The sequence below is a fragment of the Ovis canadensis genome, chromosome 21 (assembly GCF_042477335.2).
Source record: "Ovis canadensis isolate MfBH-ARS-UI-01 breed Bighorn chromosome 21, ARS-UI_OviCan_v2, whole genome shotgun sequence".
Lineage (NCBI taxonomy): Eukaryota > Metazoa > Chordata > Mammalia > Artiodactyla > Bovidae > Ovis > Ovis canadensis.
Genome location: NC_091265.1, coordinates 28,324,657 through 28,347,446, shown reverse-complemented (window position 1 = coordinate 28,347,446; position 22,790 = coordinate 28,324,657). Strand labels below are relative to the sequence as shown.

The 22,790-nt window shown below is 40.0% G+C and overlaps 1 pseudogene; it reads right to left on the bottom strand.

Annotated features, from left to right (window-relative positions):
- Window positions 1-12,227: 12,227 nt before the first annotated feature.
- On the bottom strand, window positions 12,228-22,706 carry LOC138426389 (high mobility group protein B2 pseudogene; annotated as a pseudogene).
- Between the last annotated feature and the right edge of the window lie 84 nt (window positions 22,707-22,790).

The following is a 22,790-nucleotide window of genomic DNA, read 5'->3' as shown; positions in this document are numbered from 1 at the left end:
TTCTTATATGTTTAATCATATGATATCATATGATATTTGTCTTTCTGTATTATTCTTATATGTTTGACTTAATCAGGTCCTTACCACCACTACCTTTCCCTCTATTTCTTCCAGTTCAGAGCTACCTTCCTTATTTAATGCTTTTCAGTTAATGGTGAATGACGTCTTGTGGGTCTGAGTCTTGATACCAGCTTGCAACGTCCAGAAAATAACGTCAAAGCTATGAATTCATTGGGAGTCATCTAAAAGCGAGTGGCTTCTCCAGTGGCTCAGTGGCGAAGAATCTACTTGCAGTACAGGTAGCTGCAGGAGATACAGGTTTGATCCCTAGGTCAGGAAGATCCCCTGGAGAAGGGAATGGTAATCCACTCCAATATTCTTGTCTGGAGAATCCCATGGACAAAGAAGCCTGGCAGCGTCCATAGGGTCACAGAGTTGTTCACGGCTGAAGTGACTTAGCAGGCACATACACACGATCTGTTTGTAAATACACCTTCTCTAATTTTGAGAGCACCAACTGTTTCCTGTTGGGATCTTCACTATTATGCTTCTTAATGTTCATTTTCCCCTTCTTTGGAAGCAGAATGCTCATTTTTACCTGAGTTCATTGCTACACAGAGAAGCCTGGCGGGCTACAGTCCATGGGGTCGCAAAGAGTGAGACATGACTGAGCGACTTCATTTTTATTGTTACACAGCTGAAAAACTATATTTCAAGTTTCCCTTGTAGCTAGGCAGAGTCACAACAAGTAGAAATGGTATCGATTCTTCTTACTTTTTTTTTTTCTGGTATGTATATTATTTTTGAGGCTTCAAATTTCCATTTACAGAATTTAGTTTATAACAGATTCAAAAACCAAACTTCTTGACCTCCCAAGGCTAAAAAACTAAATTTGCAAAAGAACTACTATTAAATAGCACATAAAAACTATAAATTATTCTTATATCTTTCTAAAAGGCTCATCCTTCTCTAGTCTTCCACCCTGCTCTCTAAATGATGATATGATTCCTGGAGCTCAAGCATCTATTTTGGAACATGAGGGTTAGAGTCACACACTAGACTTGGAGGAATAGAATGTTAGAAAGGTCCAGGGTCTCTGATAAGTTGATAACTGGCCATAACAGCCTTGGACTGCCTCTTCCACATGAGAAAAAACCTCTGTATTGTCTAAGTCCCTGTTGTATTAAGTTTTTCTGTTATGTACAGCCAAACAAATTCTAGATAATGTATTTCTGGAACTAAAACTGTGTATTGTGGTATCTACCTGTTTCAGAGAAGGCAATGGCAACCCACTCCAGTACTCTTGCCTGGAAAATCCCATGGACGGAGGAGCCTGGTGGGCTGCAGTCCATGGGGTCGCTAAGAGTCAGACACGACTGAGTGACTTCGCTTTCACTTTGCACTTTCGTGCATTGGAGAAGGAAATGGCAACCCACTCCAGTGTTCTTGCCTGGAGAATCCCAGGGAGGGGGGAGCCTAGTGGGCTGGTGTCTATGGGGTCGCACAGAGTCAGACACGACTGAAGTGACTTAGCAGCAGCAGCAGCAGCTCCCTGTTTACATAACCCTTATCACTCACTAATGTATTTTTTTTTAATTGCCTGCTTCCTTCCACTATAACGTAGGCTTCTTAAGGGCAGGGCATGTGTGTGTGTGCGCGCTCAGTGTCCCAACTCTTTGCGATCCTGTGGACTATAGCCTGCTAGGCTCCTCTGTCCATGGGATTCTCCAAGCGAAACTAAAGGAACAGGTTGCCATTTCGTCCTCTGGGGGATCTTCCTAACCCAAGGATGGAACCTGCATCTTCTATATTGGTAGGCAGATTGCTTACCACTTGAACCATTAGGAGAGCCTTTACAGGCAGGGACTCGGCTTATTTTGTTGTATCCCAGCCCCGAAAGCAGTGGTCACCACATAGGGGCTCGATAAATGTTTGTTAAATGGTGTCTGGTGCAAACTGCAGATGTGGGCACTGCTGGTTGAAGGAGTGACAGCAGGAAGCATAATGCTTGCATTCGCTAACTTACGTGAAAGAAAGTGAAAGCGTTAATCGTTCAGTCCTGTCTGACTCTGCGACGCCATGGACTGTAGCTCACCAGGTTCCTCTGTCCATGGGATTCTCCAGGCAAGAATACTGAAGTGAATTGCCTTTCCCTCCTCCAGGGGATCTTCCAACCCAGGGATCAAACCCAAGTCTCCCACATTGCAGGCAGATTCTTTACTGTCTGAGCCACCATTGAATGATAACAATGTAGTCATATTGTTTTACACTTCCTTGCTTTTGCTGCAGCTGCTGGTTCTGACAAGAATGTCTTCTCCCTCGTCCACCAGTCATGCTCCTACTTATATCTCAAGTTTTAACTTAATCACCACTGCCTCTGGGACACTGTCCTTCAATCACCACAAGGAGAGATGATCTTCCTTTATTCAACTGTATTTCCAATTCTCAATTGAATTATAGCACTTATCACCCCACACTACAATTAATTTTTTACATCTCTGCCTCCCCAGCTAGACTCTGGACCTTGAGGGTAAAGTCTATGACTGATTTGTCTCTGTTTTTCCCAGTGCTTAGTCTAATTCCTGGTTCATGTTTGGGTGCAGTACATGTTTGCTGAGGTGTTGGCAAGATGACAGGTCTGAGGCTGTGATTTGCTTCTGCTAATTGCAATAAAACCATAAAAATACTTTTGTATTACTTGATTTATGGGGGAAAATTAACTGTACTGGATCAGCTGAAGGACAATCTGGATTCTAGTCCCAACCCCAGAACTTCCTACCCAATGACCTCTTTGAGTGTGTTTCACCTCTTTGAACATCTACACCTTCATTTATAAATGGGAATGTGATGATCTCACAGGGCTGTAATGAGGATCAAGCCAGCAACTGTAGGTAAAAGCTTTCTGTAAATGAACTAGTAACCTTCATGCAAGAACAAATTTAAAACTGCTCAAGTTCATGGGACTTCCTTGGAGGTCCAGTGATTAAGACTCCACCCTTCCAATATAGTGGGTGCAGGGTCTGTTCTGCTGGGGAACTAAGATCTCACATGCTGTTTGGCTTGGCCAAAAAAAAAAATTTTTTTTCTTTTAAAGTGCTCAAGTTCAGAGTTTGTCCTTTTTAAAGTAACAATAATCCCCAGAAAATTCTCCTCCCTGGCCTCTGGATACAAAGATAACTATACTATACTATGCTATGATAGATAACTATCTTAGATCTCTTCTCCTTATTTCTAGAGCCTCCACAAGCTGAAGCAGCTTTCAAATTTTGAGGCCTCTCATCTTGAATCAGTCTTCTCCCTCAGATATAGCTAGTTATTAGGAATACCTAAATTTCATCTAGAATGAACATTTATAAGAAAGCCTTTCCTTGCTCCCTGCAGATTCAACACTAAGAAGCAGCCAAAAGCTGAGGTCTCGTGCTCTTGAAACCTGGGCCAAACAGGGGTTCCAGCACCTGGAAGACCCCTCCCCTCAGCCTCTGAAAACTGGGCCTCTGAGTATCCTGAGAAACAGTGTAACACTCATTTTTGTTTTTCTCCGGTTCTTTGGGTCTCACCTTGATTTGCTCTAGCAGGCTAAAGAATCCAGCCACTCAGTTAATGAGAGGGAATTGTTATGATTTAAAGACTTATGGGAAAGGAAGAAGGGGGCATGAGGAGATGACAGATGAAAGAAGTGGCTTCTAATTTGTTACCTTTAGAGGTGTTTCCATGGGCCTCACCTAGGGCTATAGTTAGGATCAAATGGAAAGATGGGATCATTAACTCAGCCCTGGAATGCAGTCTAGCAGCACTGATGAGATGATTGCTACCCTCTCCATTCCTCTGGGCTGGCTGCTCACAACTGGTTTGTGTTGTTAGAAGTGGTGAGCATTTTGTGAATTTCTCCAGTGTTTCTACCGCTTCTGTTTTCGTGATAGTTTTAACTACCTTTCCCTCTTTATGGGGGAAACAAACAAAAAAAGCAAACAAACAAAAATGGACCTTTTTCTTTTACGGTGCCTCTAATCTCAGATTAGTTTTTTGGACTTTAAAGATTTCCTTCTCAGGCCATATGTGCCCCGACAAACACAGGAACAGCTGTGAGGTTCAGGTTTTCAAACCTGCTCCATTCAGAGGATTTCTACCACATTTACCATACTCAGTCTCCCATATACTTCCTCACCTTCGCCCTCACTATCACCCCCCCCCACCCCCACCACCACCCAGAATGCTTGTGGGGGTTAATCTCTTGTTAATCTTAAATCATTCTAGGGACCTGGCAGTCCAGTGGTTAAAGCTTTGCACTCTCATTTCGTTTGGGCCTGAGTTTGATCCCTGGAAGGGGGAATTAAGATCCCTGCTTGCCTGGTGGCCAAAAGAAAAAAAAAATCATCCAAGATACCCAGTTCTCAAAAGCCATCTCAATTCAATTCAACCTTATTCAAACTACTATCTATTGGGTAGTAAGTGCTGTGTTAGACTATGGGAACACAAAGGTTAAGGTGGTTTCTGACCTCAGGGAGCTCATGTTCTTGGAGGGAAGGAAGGCAGGAAAACTCCTCGAATACAATGTGATCAGAGACATTACTTTTAGCCCCACAGGAAACACAGATGCCTGAAAGGGTTTAGGGCAACTCATATAGCATCCATGAAACTATTTTGAAGCATTCAAATGCACATTTATGTATATTTTCTGGGAACTCATTATAGTAAGCATCAGTTTAGTTGATTTTTTTTTTTTTTTTTTTTTGGTATGTCACAATCAGATTTAAGGCCCTTGAGTTTAAGAACCATATATATTTTTTGGATCCTACCCATGGCACATATGGAAAAGAAAATGGCAACCTACTCCAGTGATCTTGCCTGAGAAATCCCACAGACGGAGGAAGGATACATTTGGGCTGTAGTCCATGGGGTCACGAAACAGCTGGACATGACTTAGCGACTAAACAACAAACAACGTGGCACGTAACACTCAGTGATACTCATTTGCCTCAATAGCTGGTTGCTTGATTTGCAGAAGAATGGAGTTGAAGAAAGAGCTTGGACTGGGGAATCCGGCAGTGCTAGGTTCTAATTTTAGCAGTGGCATTTGTTAGTGGTAGACTTTGGCAAGACATTTAGCCTCTCTGAGTCTCAGTTCTTCTTAAAATGGAGACAAGAACATCTTCCTCTCAAGTTGTTATGATTTTATTTGATAAGTGAAGTGTTTGGTTTTAAAGTAGAATTCTCTTTCTTCCTCTTTTTTCTGGTAGGACTATGGGAAAGGGGATAATCCTTTGCACATTTTCACAGGCAATGTGACAGTATTTTTTTTTTTAATGAAAAAATGCGTACACAGGTTTTAAATCTTGCAAAGCATAGAAATTAACTACATATCGGAGAAGGCAATGGCAACCCACTCCAGCACTCTTGCCTGGAGAATCCCAGGGATGGGGGAGCCTGGTGGGCTGCCATCTATGGGGTCGCACAGAGTCGGACACGACTGAAGCGACTTAGCAGTAGCAGCAGCAGCGACTTATATAATTATAAGATCCTAAGCTTCACAAGGGCAAGGATCATGTTTATTTTGTTCAATACTGTCACTTCTTTATCTCACACTGTGTGCGTGCATGCTAAGTAGCTGCAGTCGTGTCCAACTCTTTGCGACCCCATGGACTTTAACCCACCAGCCTCCACTGCCTATGGGATTCTCCAGGCAAGAATACTGGAGTGGATTGTCATGCCCTCCTCCAGGGGATCTTCCTGACCCAAGGATCAAACCCACGTCTCCTGCGGCTCCTGCACTTGCAGGCTAGTTCTTTACCACTAGCACCATCTGGAAAGTCCTTCCCAACTGCTGCTGCTGCTGCTGCTGCTGCTAAGTCGCTTCAGTCGTGTCCGACTCTGTGCAACCCCATAGACAGCAGCCCACCAGGCTCTCCCGTCCCTGGGATTCTCCAGGCAAGAACACTGGAGTGGGTTGCCATTTCCTTCTCCAATGCATGAAAGTGAAAAGTGAAAGGGATGCTCAGTTGTGTCCAACTCTTAGCGACCCCATGGACTGCAGCCTACCAGGCTCCTCCATTCATGGGATTTTCCAGGCAAGAGTACTGTATTGGGGTGCCATTGCCTTCTCCGCCTTCTCACACTAAGTATTTAATAAAAATCAAAGGAAGAAATGAATAAATTGATAATAACATATTTATATAAAAATAAATAAAACAGTTCACAAGAATCAGTTTGAATGTATTTACTTATTGACTGTGCCATGTGGCATCTGGGATTTTAGTTTCCCAATCAGGGATCAAACACATTCCCCCTGCAGTAGAAAGGTGGAGTCTTACCCACTAGACCACCAGGGAAGTTTCCAAAAAAATCAGTTTACAATATTTGGATATTTTAAATTTGGATTGTCTCAAAAACCCAGATCCAATCTTTATACTTCTGACCTCAATATGACTGCCTGTGGCACAAACCTGTGGGTCTAATGGAGTTTGACTCAGAACAGTTGGCAGTAGGATTCCATAGTGAAGAAGTTGTTTCTGGCAGCTCTATAGCTGAAGGCAGAATAAGCACAGAAAGGGCCATTTATTACACAGTGAAATCTAAAACATGCCTCAAAATATCAATTTTGAGAATGACGCTATCTAGCCAACTTTTGTCTGAGAAAAGGTAAAGCTTTTGACCAGTTAAGGGGGACAGTACCATGTGTCTATGATATGTCTATAATATGACAATTTTATACACATCTTGTCATTTGATCTCTACAACAACTTTGTGGATTAAGTAGTTCAATAAATATTTGAGCATTTTCTAGGTCCCAAGTACTGTGCTTAGTACCATAGGGTATTACATTTGGCTAAGTTACTGTCATTTCTTTCTAGTAATAATAATAATTACAATTTATTGGGCTTTTTCTACTTGTCAGGCACCATCCTAAGTTTTTTTTTTTAAATAATCCTCTCATTTAATCCTTAAATAACTTATGAAATTGGCATTATTATTTGCTTATTTTAGATGTAAAGAAAACAATGCTGAGAGACACTAATAACTTGTCAAGTTCACATAATTAACAAGTAAGATTAACAAGTAAATTAAGAAGTAGATATGGGATTCTAACCTGGGTTTACTTGACTCCAAAGGCTCTGTTCCCTTAACAAGTTACAAAAAATTCCTAGTAAATAATTTGGCTGACAGTTCCTCATTCCTGAAAGTGTCTCAATTCCAATGTGAAATAATATAGGATACATTAATTAATTATTTTATTTACGTATTTTCTTTTGGCTGCACTGGTTCTTTGTTGCAGTAGCAGGCTTCTCTAGTTGGGGCAGGCAGGCTTAGTTGCTCTGCAGCATATGAGATCTTAGTTCCCTAGCCATCAATCCAACTCTCATTCCCTGCATTGGAAAGTGGATTCTTAATCACTGTATCACCAGGGAAGTCCCAGGATATATTAATTTAAAATTGCTAAATGTTATAATAAATGGAGCTAGTTAAATAGACATTCCTTACACCAACTTTTTTGGAGACTATTGATCACAGCTTGAAATACTTAATCCTTGCACCAGGAATAATTCTACTCTAATAATTATTGACTGAATCCAAGTAAGCAAATATATGATAATATTTTAGGCTAAGTTCCTCCTAAAACAGTTTTTGGGACAAGGATTTGAGTGAAAGCAGTTTATTTGGATAATGAACCCAGAATCACTTGTGAGGGACCAGAGGGAAGGATAGGTGCAAGATTAGTTAACAGATCACTACTGTGGGTAACTGGGCTCACACCTGCCCTGGGGAACTATACAGAATTTGTCTCAGAGGTGTCTCACCCAAGAAAGTTGAGGTAGTTATCCACAAATTCTTTGCAGCCAAAGATGGAGAGGCTCTATACAGTCAGCAAAAACAAGACCAGGAGTTGACTGTGGCTCAGATCATGAACTCCTTACTGCAAAATTCAGACTTAAATTGAAGAAAGTAGAGAAAACCACTAGACCATTCACGTATGACCTAAATCAAATCCCTTACAATTATACAGTGAAAGTGGCAAATAGATCCAATGGATTAGATCTGATAGAGTGCCTGAAGAACTATAGATGGAGGTTTGTGACTTTTTACAGGATGCAGGGATCAAGATCATCCCCAAGAAAAAGAAATGCAAAAAGGCAAAATGGTTGTCTGAGGAGGTCTTACAAATAGCTGAGAAAAGAAGAGAAGCTAAAGGCAAGAGAAAAGGAAAGATATACCCATTTGAATGCAGAGTTCCAAAGAATAGCAAGGAGAGGTAAGAAAGCCTTCCTCAGTGATCAATGCAAAGAAATAGAGGAAAACAATAGAATGGCAAAGACTATAGATCTCTTCAGAAAAATTAGAGATTCCAAGGGACTATTTCATGCAAAATGGGCACAAAAAAGGACAGAAATAGTATGGACCTAACAGAAGCAGACAATATTAAGAAGAGGTGGCAAGAATACACAGAACTGAACAAAAAAAAATCTCCATGATCCAGATAACCATGATGGTGTGATCACTCACCTAGAGCCAGATTTCCTGGAATGCAAAGTCAAGTGGGCCTTAGGAAGTATCACTACGAACAAAGCTAGTGGAGGTGATGGAATTCCAGTTGAGCTATTTCAAACCCCCAAAGATGATGCTGTGAAAGTGCTACACTCAATATGCCAGCAAATTTGGAAAACTCAGTAGTGGCCACAGGACTGGAAAAGGTCAGTTTTCATTCCAATCCCCAAAAAAGGCAATGCCAAGAATGTTCAAACTACTGCACAATTGCAGTCATCTCACACGCTAGCAAAGTAATGCTCAAAATTCTCCAAGCCAGGCTTCAACAGTATGTGAACCATGAACTTCCAGATGTTCAAGCTGGAAAAGGCAGAGGAACCAGAGATCAAATTTCCAACATCTGTTGGATCATAGAAAAAGCAAGAGAGTTCTAGAAAAACATCTACTTCTGCTTTATTGACTACACCAAAGCTTTTGACTGTGTGGATCACAACAAAATGTGGAAAATTCTTCAAGAGATGGGAATACCACACCACCTTACCTGCCTCTTGGGAAATCTGTATGCAGGTCAAGAAGCAACAGTTAGAACCAGACATGGAACAATGGACTGGTTCCAAATAGGAAAAGAAGTACGTCAAGGCTGTATATTGTCACCCTGCTTATTTAACTTCTATGCAGAGTACATCATGTGAAATGCCAGTCTGGATGAAGCACAAGCTGGAATCAAGGTTGCCAGGACAAATATCAATAATCTCAGATATGCAGATGACACCATCCTTATGGAAGAAATCGAAGAGGAACTAAAGAGCCTCTTGATGAAAGTGAAGAGGAGAATGAAAAAGCTGGCTTAACACTCAACATTCAAAAAACTAAGATCATGGCATCTGGTCCCATCACTTCATGGCAAATAGATGGGAAAACAATGGAAACAGTGAGAGACTTTATTTTTTGGGGCTCCAAAATCACTGCAGATGGTGACTGCAGCCATGAAATTAAGAGACGCTTACTCCTTGGAAGAAAAGTTATGACCAACCTACACTGCATATTAAAAAGCAGAGACATTACTTTGCTGACAAAGGTCTGTCTAGTCAAAGCTATGGTTTTTCCAGTAGTCATGTACGGCTATGAGAGTTGATCCATAAAGAAAGCTGAATAACAAAGAACTGATGCTTTTGAACTGTGGTGTTGGAGAAGACTCTTGAGAGTCCCTTGGACTGCAAGGAGATCCAATCCGTCCATCCTCAAGGAAATCAGTCCTTAGTGTTGATTGGAAGGACTGATGCTGAAGCTGAAACTCCAATATTTGGCCACCTGATGTGAAGAGCTGACTCACTGGAAAAGACCCTGATGCTGGGAAAGATTGAAGGCGGGAGGAGAAGGGAACGACAGAGGATGATGTGGTTGGATGGCATCACCCACTCAATGGACATGAGTTTGAGCAAACTCTGGAAATTGGTGATGGACAGGGAAGCCTGGCGTGCTGCAGTCCCTGGGGTCGCAAAGAGTTGGACAGACCTGAGCGACTGAACTGAACTGATCCACAAATTCCCATCCGTCATCGGATGGTGAGCACTGGGTGTTGATGCCTCACCCAGGCATGATCCAGACTCTCTCCACCCCCTAGGAAGTCTAAGGCCAGGTCACAGGTGCCTGAAGTAGAAAGAGATCCTTTAGTATAAAAAACTGAAGGCCAAGGGAATATCTCTGGGGCACCAACAGCTCTGTTGCAGTATATTAATAGTCTACAGAGTTTTATTCAGGTCTTTGTGCATAATGGCTAAACATGTGTGTGTTCCTACAGATTGTAGCCTGACAGACTCCTCTATCAGTTGGATTCTCCAGGCAAAAAGACTGGAGTAGGGTGCCATTTCCTTCTCCAGGGACTCTTTCTGACCCAGGAATCGAACTTGCATCTCCCGCATTGTCAGGTGGATTCTTCACCACTAGTGTCCCCTGAGAAGCCACAAACACTATAAACAACCTTTTCTGAGACATAAAACCAGGAGTCCTTAACCTGGCCTGGACCTCCTTAGTTAAGTGACAGTAGCCACTTGTGTGTTGTAGGGAGGAAATGCTCTGGGAAGCAATTCAAGCTGAGGAAATGACATTGCTAAAGCCCTGAGGAAAGAAAAGGCGTGGAGCTCTATTTACATGGGGGCGGATTAGAGAGCCAGGGTCAACTGGCTTCCTGAAGCTTAGTGGGAGGCAAAGGCCAGAGGCGGTGGGACCTCAGGATCAGGGACTTGATGCCGGCTCAGTGGGCAGCCAGGGAAGGGTTTAAGTTTCTGCAGTAAATGTTTGGCAAGATAGCTCCACCTGCAAGAACAGACAGTGGGAACCGACGCTAGGCTGCTCAGCTTCTAAGTTCTTTGCTAAATGAAGAATGTGAGGCTGTCAAGGGTATATTCCAGGGTCTCTGACAGGCTGATTATTGTATTTAAACAAGAAAATGATATATTCATTTCAGATTATCAGAGATACTTTCCATTTTTATTACCTAAAAAAGACTTTGTTAACATAAAATTTTAACCCAGAGCTTTGCACATAGAAAAGACTTCATCAGTACTGGAGTTTTAAAAAACTAATATTCAATATATTAAGATGACAACTGAAAAAACTTCATTTTCAAAAATTGCCTTTGAACTTATAATAATTTCAATTATTTTACTTATATATGTCAAAAATTGCCTAATGAATATGCAGTCAACTTCACTTGAGTAAGCAAATCTTCATCAAACAATTATACATAGTTAATTGCATTTCTTTAAACCTTTAAACTGCATTTGTAAATTTAATACATTCCATTTTAAACACTTTAAATGCATGACCTTATGAGCAAAACCTTTCCAAGCTCTCAGTTCTCTTAAATATTGCAACAATATTTATGAATAGTAAGATTGTTTTATAAGTAAAGAATCAACCACAAATTTTTGTTTGAAAACCATATGGTTATGTCTCAGATTCTGTAAAATGCTAAATTCTCTAAAACTGCAAACAATAGTTTTTAAAAATGAATTATCTAAATTGATATAATATTCAATTTATTTAAATAAAACCACTCATTTTAAAACAATGAGAATTATTTAAGCATATCATAAAAGGTGTAGAATGAATTATCTGAGGCATTGTGTTACAATTCTAGTTCAGAGGCAGATATTCTTAGAGAAAGTTGAAGTTGTTAAGGCCTTGGAATTGTAGCAGGGAGAGTGAAGATATACCCAGGATGGTGAAAGACCGCGTAAAATGTCTTACGATCAGAATTTTTATTTGATTTAAAAGGAAAGGAGTAAACAGAAGCCTATGAAAACCCTGGCTCCTCCCAGGTCATAGGGCAGTTGATTTTTCTGTATTACTCTTTGAATGTCAAAACAATTTTAAAAATTAACACAGTTACTTGTGTTTGTAATAGAAGTTTCTCTGAAATGTTCTAGATGGTGACAGTATATGGGAGATCAGAAGTCCAAAATAGAGTGCATTCACAGACTTTTTGCAAAGGGTTAAACATTTTTCAACAGAAAGAAAATGAAACAAATCCTCTGAGAAAATGATATACTTTAGAGTTAGAGTGTTATTCTGTTGTTAACAAGATCAAGGTGTTTCTCAAGTCTCTATCAGCTATACCAAAATGTTTCACATATCGAATCAAGGTGATTGAGAAATAATGGCTATAATTTACTGAGCTATATTTAAATATTCACATTTTCTTTTATGTCTGTAGTTCCATTTCGTTCTTTCTTTTTAGAGATTCATTTCTTTGTTTAAAATATTTATCTTTCATTCATTCTGTTCATCAAATAATTTTAATGTATTTACAGTAGTTATATTAAAGTTCTTCCATCTTATTTCAACATCTGGGTCATCTATAGATCTGCTTCGATTTTCTATTGATTTTTTTAATATATATAATTTTATTACAAAATTTTTTTTAAAAAAACAAAACGCAACATTCTCATTCTAGAAAACCCAAAAGTTGCTATTGATGCTAATTTCTATGAGTTTGCTGTGCTACCATACACAAGTCAAGAAATTAAAGAAACCATTAAATATTTAGAAACATTTAACATCAGAAGCTTGAAACTCTAACTGTATGTAGTAGCCCCTCAAAAGCCACAACTTACATTTATAAAAAAGTATTTTCTCTACAAAGAATCTTATCAGCTATACAAAAATCTGTACAGTTTTTAATACTGAAGCTAATATTGAGCTGCACTTGAATTCACACTCTTAGCAAAACAATTGCCTGAGCACACAGGCACACTCCACACACATCATTACAAGATAGCCATTTATTCCTCGTCTTCCTCCTCCTCCTCCTCATCTTCATCTTCTTCCTCCTCTTCTTCCTCCTCATCTTCTGGCTCATTTTTCTTCTTGGAGCCTGTCGGCCTGCCAGGGCCCCTTTTTCCCGCTTCACTCTTGCCCTTGGCACGGTATGCAGCAATATCCTTTTCGTATTTCTCCTTTAGCTTAGCTGCTTTCTGTTCATACGGCTGTTTATCTTTGGCTGACTGCTCAGACCACATTTCACCCAATTTTTTTGCAGTATCCCCAATGGATAAGCCAGGGTGTTCACTTTTGATCTTTGGGCGATGTTCGGAGCAAAACAGGGAGAAGGCAGATGGAGGCCTTTTCGGAGCGTTGGGATCTTTTTTCTTTCCCTTCTTGTCACCTTTAGGAGGGACATAAGTTTTCATCTCCCTGTCGTAGCGAGCTTTGTCACTTTTTGCCATGTCTTCGAACTTGGACTTTTCCTTGGCCGACATGGTCTTCCATCTCTCGGAACATTTCTTGGAAAACTCTGCGAAATTGACTGAGGAGTCGGGGTGCTTCTTCTTGTGCTCCTCGCGGCAGGTCTGCATGAAGAAGGCGTACGAAGACATCTTGCCCCGCGGCTTGTTGGGGTCGCCCTTCCCCATGATGCTGCTGCTGCGGCGGAGGCTGCCTGTCCACCTGGTGAAAGATTTTCCTCAGAGTTCCGCGCAGCGGCCGCTTCTGACCGCTACGCTGCTGCCCTGGCTCCGGCGTGAACTGGTTCCTGATTTTTTTCCTCTTGATTTTAGATCACATTGCCCTGTTTCTTTTCAAGTCTTTTAATTTTTAGTTGATGTCATCCAGACAGTGTTATAAAAGACTATAGATACTGGAGTACATATTACCTCCTCTCCCCTAGAAGACATGCCCTTTCTTCTGTTAGGCATGAAGGACAAGGACCTGATCACTTTGGTCCAAACAATAGTTGAGGCGGTCCAGGATAGTTTGCATCTTTAATTAGTTTTGTTTCATTTCTGGTTTCAAACGTCTTGAGGGAAAGATGGATTGTATGCAAATTAGAAGATTCTTTTCAAGTAGTATGTTTTGACCTATGTACCACAAGATCTTGTCTTTTTTATCTAGTCCAGACTTAGGTTTCATGCCTTGCCACACACTCAGCAAAAATCCTGCTGCTGGGTCTTCTTGCCTTTCACGATTCAGTGTGTGTTGGCAAAGGCACCTTTGAGCTGCTATACCCAGTAAGGCTGAAAGCTGAGGAAGGCAACCTGGGGCCAGAGGAAGGTGGTGGCTTGTATTGGCTGCAAACTCATACTACTGCACTGTCTTGCTCCCTTCTCTCTCAAATAAATACCAGATATGTACAGACAGTATTGCTGGTGAGCATCACTGACTCAGTGGACATTAATTTGAGCAAACTCTGGGAGATAGCGGAAGACAGAGGAGCCTGGTGTGCTATAGTCCATGGAGCTGCAAAGAGTCAGACATGACTTAGTAACTGAAAAACAACAAGTATACAGATTATTCCAATAAGGGTTTAATTTACTTCATTGTATCTATGTTTACCAACCCAAGGAAACTGGGGCTACCAGTTCAGCAGGATGAGATTGTTTATGGACCAGAGATTTTGTGTCGTATCTTGGACTGCATCTACCCAGAGTCATTATTCTTAAGCCATTAAGGAGCACACTGAACTCTTTGAAAATGATATAATAGATTGAATCACTGCTCCCCATGCTTCATGAACTTCCTGTATTACAATTCTACATCCACATACTTATCATGTAATTTTTCAGTGTCTCCTGCTAGAGGAGGCAGAGGACATCTCCCTTCACCCCAATCTATAATGTACTTGGCCTTGTAACTTGGTTTGGTCAATGAGATGTGGGCCAAAATGACAAGTGTGCCAGTTGCAGGCCAAGATCTCAAGAGGCATCTTATGTTTCAGTTTACTCTCCTGGACTCCAGTGACCCTTCGTGAGAAGAACATGTCCCAGGTAGCCACTGGTCCAAGGAGAATGAGGAAATATGTGGCATAGGCTTGAATCCAACCAGCAGCCGAATCAAGCCTAACTGATTCCTGTCAAGCCTGGCAGAGCCACATCCAACTGACAGTTCAGTGAGAGAGGAAATAAATATTTGCAGCTAAAAGCCTCTAAAAGTTTACTGTTGACTGATATGCAGCAAAAACTTTTTCAAGCCAATAATTAGTGTTAAACAATTTTTTTAGTTTATGATGATTTGGCTCTGTGAAAATTTCTAATTTGTCTTAGGTTTCTTCATTTGAATGACCAGGTAGCTCATTTATTTGCTGTGTGGTTGAATTGACATTATTTTCAGATTTTTGTTTGTCTATGTCCATGATTGTTAGGATCATTCTAATAAAATATGCAAAGTAACTGATTCTGTTAACAGATGTAAAGTAACTGCATTTATCAGGATGCTTAGATTTCATGTATTTAATTCTGAAGCAGCTTAATAAGACTGTGCATTTGAATAAAAGATTTTTAATTGTTTTATGTTTTTCCTATTGTTAAAAAAACAGAGTTTTTAGGGGCTTCCATGGTGGCCTGGCAGTTAAGACTCCATGCTTGCACTGTAGAGGGTGTGGGTTCAGTCCCTGGTGGAGGAATTAATATCGTACATGACGTAGCCCTCCCATCAAAAAAAAAAAAAAAAAGAAGAAAAAATACTTTTAGAATAATGGTTTTATAAAGACACTATATGTAATTCATTAAGCATCTTCCAGGACTTGTGGAAAGTATGTATACATATCATCGTTTTCTTTAAAAAGAAATTTAATTTTTTCATTAGTTAATACTTTCATAAGGTGGAAAGTTACAAAAACAAAAAAGAGAATGAAGTGAAAAGATTTCTTCTTACCCTGTTTCCCATGTTGCCCTGTCCAAGGGCAATTACTGTTATCCATTTCTCTGGTATATTCTTCCAGTGATATTATTTGCACATAAAAACATGTACATCATTACGTGTGTATATTGTGTTTCCCTGATTTTTAAAAACCAATGTAGTATTAACATATCATTACAGGATTCTGTATCTTGCTTTTATTTTTTTCACTTTACAATGTATGTTAGAGAATATTCTGTAGCAACACATAAAGAGATTTCTCATTCTTTTAAAAAAGTCACATAATATGCCAACCTATTGGTTCTCAAACTGAGGGGTCTTGAGTTCAGAATTATTTTCATAATATTAAGATGTTATTTGGCTTTTTCAGTCTCTTTCACTAGAGTCCAGTGGCATTTTCCAGTGTCTACATGTCCTGTGTTATTGCAACAGAATGAATGCAGAAGCAAACCTAAAAATCCAGCTGTCTTGTATTAAGCCAGACATTAAAGAGATTTGCTAAAAACATAAACCATGCTACCTTTCTTACCGACTTTTTGAGTGTGTTTGGAAAATATAACTTAAAAAAAACCAAAAAACATGTTTTTAGCAAACTCACAGACTTAGAGAATGAACTTGTGGTTACCATGAGGGAAAGAGTGGGAGGAAGGGATAGTTTTAGGGACTGACATGTACACACTGCTATATTTATAATGGCTAACCAGCAAGGACCTACTGTATAGCACAGGGTACTCTGCTCAATATAATGTGACAACCTAAGTGGGAAAAGAATTTGAAAAGAAGTGGATGTATGTATATATATAATTGAATCACTTTGTTGTAAACCCGAGACTATCACAACATTGTTTATCAACTATACTCCAATATAAAATAAAAATAAAAATATTATATTAATCTATAATGGAACATCATCTGAGAAAGAATATATATTCATACATATATAGCTGAATCACTTTGCTGTACACCTGAAACTAACACATCATTATAAATCAAATATACTTCAATAATAATAAATTTTTAAAAAAAGAATAAATGTGTTTAGGGAGTTTCCTGGTGGTCTAGTGGTTGAAACTCCATGCTTTTACTGCAGGGAGACCCAGGTTCCATCCCTGGTTGGGAAACTGAAATCCCATAAGCTGTGCTTGTGGTATGGCCCAAAAGAATTTAAATTTTTTTAAAATAAATTTTTATATTAACATGTAAAGGGTTTATTATTGTTATATTAAATGAATAAATTTGTTTTATGTCTAAGTTCTAATTTCTAAAATGATGTTACTATATGTAATCCATATAAAGATATTTGGGGTCCTCAAAAATTTTCAAGAGTGTAATATGGTCTTGAGTTTAAAAAGTTTGAGAACTGCTCTTCTGTTGCACAGATGTACAGGCTTTCTTTGTGGCTCAGCTGGTAAAGAATCCGCCTGCAATGCGGAAGACCTGGATTTGATCCCTGGGTTGGGAAGATCCCCTGGAGAAGGGAAAGTCTACCCACGCCAGTATTCTGGCCTGGAAAATTCCATGGACTGTATATTCCATGGGGTCGCACAGAGTCAGACACGACTGAAGCGACTTAGCAGCAGGCAGCAGCACAGCCACTTTCACTTCACCGTATTTCAGTCTGTCCCACGACAATGGACGTTTCAATCGTTTTCAGTATGTTGCTACTTCAAGCCATGCTGGAATGAATAGCCTCCTGCTGCATGGGTACTCAGTTGCTTCAGTCGTGTCTGACTCTTTGCGGCCACCAGGCTCTTCTGTCCACGGGATTCTCCAGGCAAGAATACTAGAAGGGGTTGCCATGCCCTCTTTCAGGGGATTTTCCCCACAGAGGTATCGAATCTGAGTCTCCTGCATCTCTTGCACTGCAAGCGGATTCTTTACCCACTGATCCACCTGGGAAGCTCGGATAGCCTTCTACACACTTTATTTCCCAAATGTGAGTAAATTGGTCTTGTGTGGAATTAGAAGTGAGATTGCTAGGTCAGTGTACCAGGACAAAGTCCACAGTAATATCTATCATCTCATTCCATCCTTGTAATTACCTTATAAGGTAAGACTTGTCAATAATTCCCTTTTACATATGAGAAATCAGAAGTTCAAAGATGTTAGATAATTTTTTCTGGAGTCATTGGGTTAAGAAACTGCTACAGGGAAAGGAGTGAAACTATTTTATCAGCCTCCATGCTTTGAACCACTATTCTGAGTTATGGTTTCTCTATGCAGTACCTATACACACTCCTTCAGTTTAATTCACTTACGTGATAACAGGCTCTGTTCTTGCCTTAACCCAAGTTATTTCCTGGCACAGAAAAGTCCTGAAATTGGATGAACTGGCTTCTCAGAGCAGAAATCACCACCAGAAAATGATTTAAGTGCTAAGATGAACAGGGCTTTTTATTTTGACTCACAAGACTTTCCGCCCCAGGTAATCTGGGAAATGAATTTTAGAATGTGATGCAGTTAAAACTACGGCACATAATTCCTTTTTAAAATCTATATTTATTTATTTTGGGCTGTGCTGGGTCTTCATTGCTGTGCGAAGGCTCTCTCTAGTTACGGGCAGAGCAGGGGCTACTCTCTAGTTGCAGTGTGTGCGCTTCTCACTGCAGCAGCTTCTCCTGCTGGGAAGCAAGGGCTCTAGGTGTGTGGGATACTGAAACAGCAGCTCGAGGACTCTAAATTGCAAGTTCAGTACTTGTGGCCCATGGGCTTAGTTGCTCCTTGGCATGTGGGGTCTTCTGAGATCAGGATTGAATCTGTGTCTCCTGAATTGGCAGGCAGATTCTTAACCACTGGACAACCAAGGAAGTCCTAATTCACATAATTCTCAGAGTAAACTTTATAACCAAAACTATACGTCAACATTACATTATGTATATCTGCTTTCCACCCCATGAAACTTATACTGTAGTTACCTTTGTTTAAGCAGCATCACTTTTTTTCCTTAAATACACAAAAAAGGCAACCCTAAGAATTTTGAAAGAAATAATTTTGATTATTTATAAATACATTTGAAAATACAAAGGCATGGCCTTTGAAAACTGTCAACTGTTAACAAATCAGGGAGGGCTTACCTGACCACTCCAGTCTGATCTGCATGCTTCTTTCACACTCACAGTTTATGTTGCTATCTTGTCACACTGTATGGTAAGACTCTTATCACGCTGGTTTAATTGCTTATCTCACTCAGCAGACTATGACTCTCTTTCTCTGTTTCCTCTCTCTCTATATATAAAATATAGACTACATATATACAATGTGGCTTCCCAGGTGGCACTAGTGGTAAAGAATCTGCTTGCCAATGCAGGTGACATAAGTGATGAGTGTTCGATCCCTGGGTGGGGAAGATCCTCTGGAGGGAGAAATGGCACTCCACTCAGTACTCTTGCCTGGAGAATCCCATAGGCAGAAGAGCCTGATGGGCTACAGTCTATATGGTTCCATCCAGAGGGGCCCAACTGAGCATTTGAGCACATATACAATGTAACTATCTCCATGAAAGCAGGGGCCATGTTGAGAAGACTAATGAAAAAATCAACAACTTTTTAGCAAGAAAATCTAGTTACCTATAATCTGTTATGAAATAACATTTTGGAGGTTTTCTGTTAGTATATATTTGCTGCATATTCTTTTGCTTTTTTCAAGCATAATTGGAAAGAAATGAATGGTTAAAAATAAATATATGGGAGTAAAACTTAAATTGAGAAATTATATCATCATATTTTTCTGTAAACAAGTGAAAAGATTGCTAAAAGTAGGGCTGTTGGCAAAATTTCTAAGGCCCCAAACTATGAACTGATTTTTGGAACATGGTGATCACATCATTTGAATTGTCAGCCTCTTCCCCCTGATTATTTCAACTCCGTAACATCAAATCCAGCCTCAGCCTAGGTTCTCAGCTGACCTTGTATTTGCCTATTTCAGCTAGTGGAATACAACAGTGGACAAGCAAGGCAAAACTGAAATCAGAAAGTTTGGGTCTGTCAACAAGTATTCTTTGAATATTTACTATATGCCAGTTTTAGAACTTTGTTTAGAAATACCAGAATTGCTTTATTCTTGAGAACTATATTTCTAAGCCATAAACTTTAAAAACAAATACTTTGAGTTACATAGCTTTAGGTCTGCTCATGAAAGGATGTCCATTATACTTTGAGTTTGAAAAGTAATGGACCCATTTTTGTCAAGATCAAATATAATATGCTGTACATATCATATTTATGCATATGTTCATTGAAAAAGGCATGGAAATACATTATATACTGAACAGTAATTATCTTGTGGCCAAGGGCAGAAAGTGGAACTTTCTTTTATTTTTAATATTTATTTAATTATTTGGCCACACCAGGTCTTCGTCGCACCGCTCAGGATCTTCCATCTTAGTTGCGTCATTCAGGATCTTTAGTTGTAGCATTCAGGGTCTTAGCTGTGGCATGTGGGAATCTAGTTTTCTGATCATACCCCAGCCTCCTGCCTTGGGAGTGTGGAGTCTCAGCCATTAGACTACCAAAGAAGTCCCTCATTTTTTATTTATATATTTGTACTTGAATTCTCAAGAATAAGCATGCATTACTTTTGTGATTGTAAAATGTCTAAATAACAAAGAATGTTTGCACTGCTACTGCTAAGTCACGAATATTTAAGTGGATACAAACTTTCTTCATGTTTTGAGCAGTCATGTGATAAGTTGCTTCTGTCACGTCTGACTCTTTGCGACCCTATGGACTATAGCCTGCCCAGGTTCCCCTGTCCATGGGATTCTCCAGGCGAGAATACTGGAGTAAGTTGCCATGCCCTTTTCCAGCGGATCTTCTGATCCAAGGATCAAACCCACATCTCCTGTATCTCCTGCATTGCAGGTAGATTCTTTACTACTGAGCCACTGGGGAAGCAAACATATATATATATTTATATTTATATATATAAATACGCAAATGTTACATATATATATACACATGGGGCTTTCTCGGTGGCTCAGACAGTAAAGGAATCTGCCTGCAATGTAGGAGACTTGGGTTCAATCTCTGGTTCGGGAAGATTCCCTGGAGAAGGGAATGGCTACCTACTCCAAAATTCTTGCCTGTAGAATCCTATGGACAGAGGAGCCTGGTAGACTATAGTCCATGGGGTTGCAAAGATTTGGACATGACTGAGCAACTAACACACACACACATACTCATATATATATGTATATATATATGTATATATATACTGTAAATATTATTCCTGCACATTATTTATACAAACTGGATTCACATGTTAAAGATAATATTTCACCTGCTGAAAGTGCTAATTATCTGTTTATAAAGGGGTTGTTTTTTGATTCTTATTCCCTTATTTCCTTTTGACTTTCCATGTTTAGTATATACATTTTAGTCTGATGACATCATTTACATCAAAAAGATACCTGATTTCCTAAGACAGAGGTTTTTTTGGGGAAGAGTTAAGTCCTCTTGTAAACACTGTGAACCAAGGGAGGAGTATAATTATTTTCCTCAAAAAAAAAAAGAAAGAAAAGAAACATCAACCAGTTGGTTTGATTTTTTTATAATAGCTCTGGGAGACCCACTGTTTCCTCTAGTACTTTTTCCATTTTATTCCATGAGATTATAATCGGGCTGTAAGTATGATGAGGGCCAGGCCCAGTGCCTATCATGGTCAATGAACCTAGCATAGAGATGGGCTTAAATGTAGGTGCAGAGCGCATTAAAAAAAACTGGCGTTGAAACTGTCATGGGAGAAGTTTCATGCATTCATTTGTATATTTAAAAATACTGATGATCTAGTTCGTGGAGTATAATTCAAATACGATTGTACAACGCTCCTGAGTTTTCCCCGTCTTTTGTGGGTACATAGATTTGCTGATTTATATGCTAAGCATATACTGTTTACTCTGTGTAGCTTCGGAGGGACACAACAGAAACCAAATCAGAGCTATGAAAACTTATGTTTAAAAATTCACTTGCTTGTTAAGATGATGTAAAAAATAAGTAAAGACAAGGTATTCTCTGTAACTAAAAGTTTAGTAACTAAGCTCAGCTTTAAAATTACAAGGAAAACTATTAGATGGGCTGTTTTACTGCGGACATGTGCCTTGAGAAAAGAGGCACTTTGACAGTTTCTCAATTTTAACTCTATTATAACTAAGAATCATCGCTAACAATGGTATTGAGATCCGTAAATACTTATTCAACAATATTTAGTAGCTTCAAATAACAAAAGATAAGTTCTCCTACCTAGGCTTTCATTCATTTGCGGTATCACGTTAGGAAGAATTGAAAAACATATCAAAACAACCTTGTACACTTTAAATATGTGCTATTATGTATCAATAAACCTCAATCAAGCTGCTGAAAAACCCCAAAACGAAACAAAAAGAAACGAAAATGTTAACTTTACATAGGACAAATAAAGGAATTACTTCATTTATTTAAGAGCAGTTTCTTCTGGGGAACAACAAAGTACCTCCGCAGAGCCTAGTAGCCTGAGGGCAATGCACATTTTATGTAATTAATACCTATTTTTTTTCCAGCCTACATTTAGATTACTATCTCGACTCAACGAAAACAAAACAAAACCCACCATTTAGTTTATTGTGTTCTGTGCCAGCTCCTCCGCACTTGAATGCTCCGTGTTTTGCGTCATTTCCAGCCTCCAAATAGGATTTTAGAAGCCTGGGAAAAAAATCCTTGCAAGTATTTATGCAGTATTTCTTAGGTGACCCAAACTGCGAACCCTAGGGGTGTTTCGAAGGAGCTATTGGCTCGGGGCTGGGTGAGGCTGTGGTGAGAAACCTTTCCTAGAACTCTGGACGGGCTTCCCAAATATCTCCTCCACATGCCTCATAGAAAAGCCTTCCTCTTTTCCTCTCTCTCTCTCTCACACACACACCTTCTAAATAAAGGGCTTCAACTCTAGACAGCCAACCGAGGTGTTTTTCGTCTGTGGCAGTGGAAAGCGGCGCGTCGGAGCCTACTCTAGGGGCTCTTCCCGAGCTTCCGGGTGAAGCCGGCGCTTCCCTCTGGCCCTCGGCTCCGGGAGGGGACGGTCGGCCGCCACAGCGGGGCCCGCCCAGGCTCTCGGGAGCACCTAAGTCGCAGGACGCGCCGGGGGTAGGCGGGGCGCGCCAAACGCCTCCTCCCGGTTCAGCCCTGGCTTTCCGCCGCGGCCGCCGG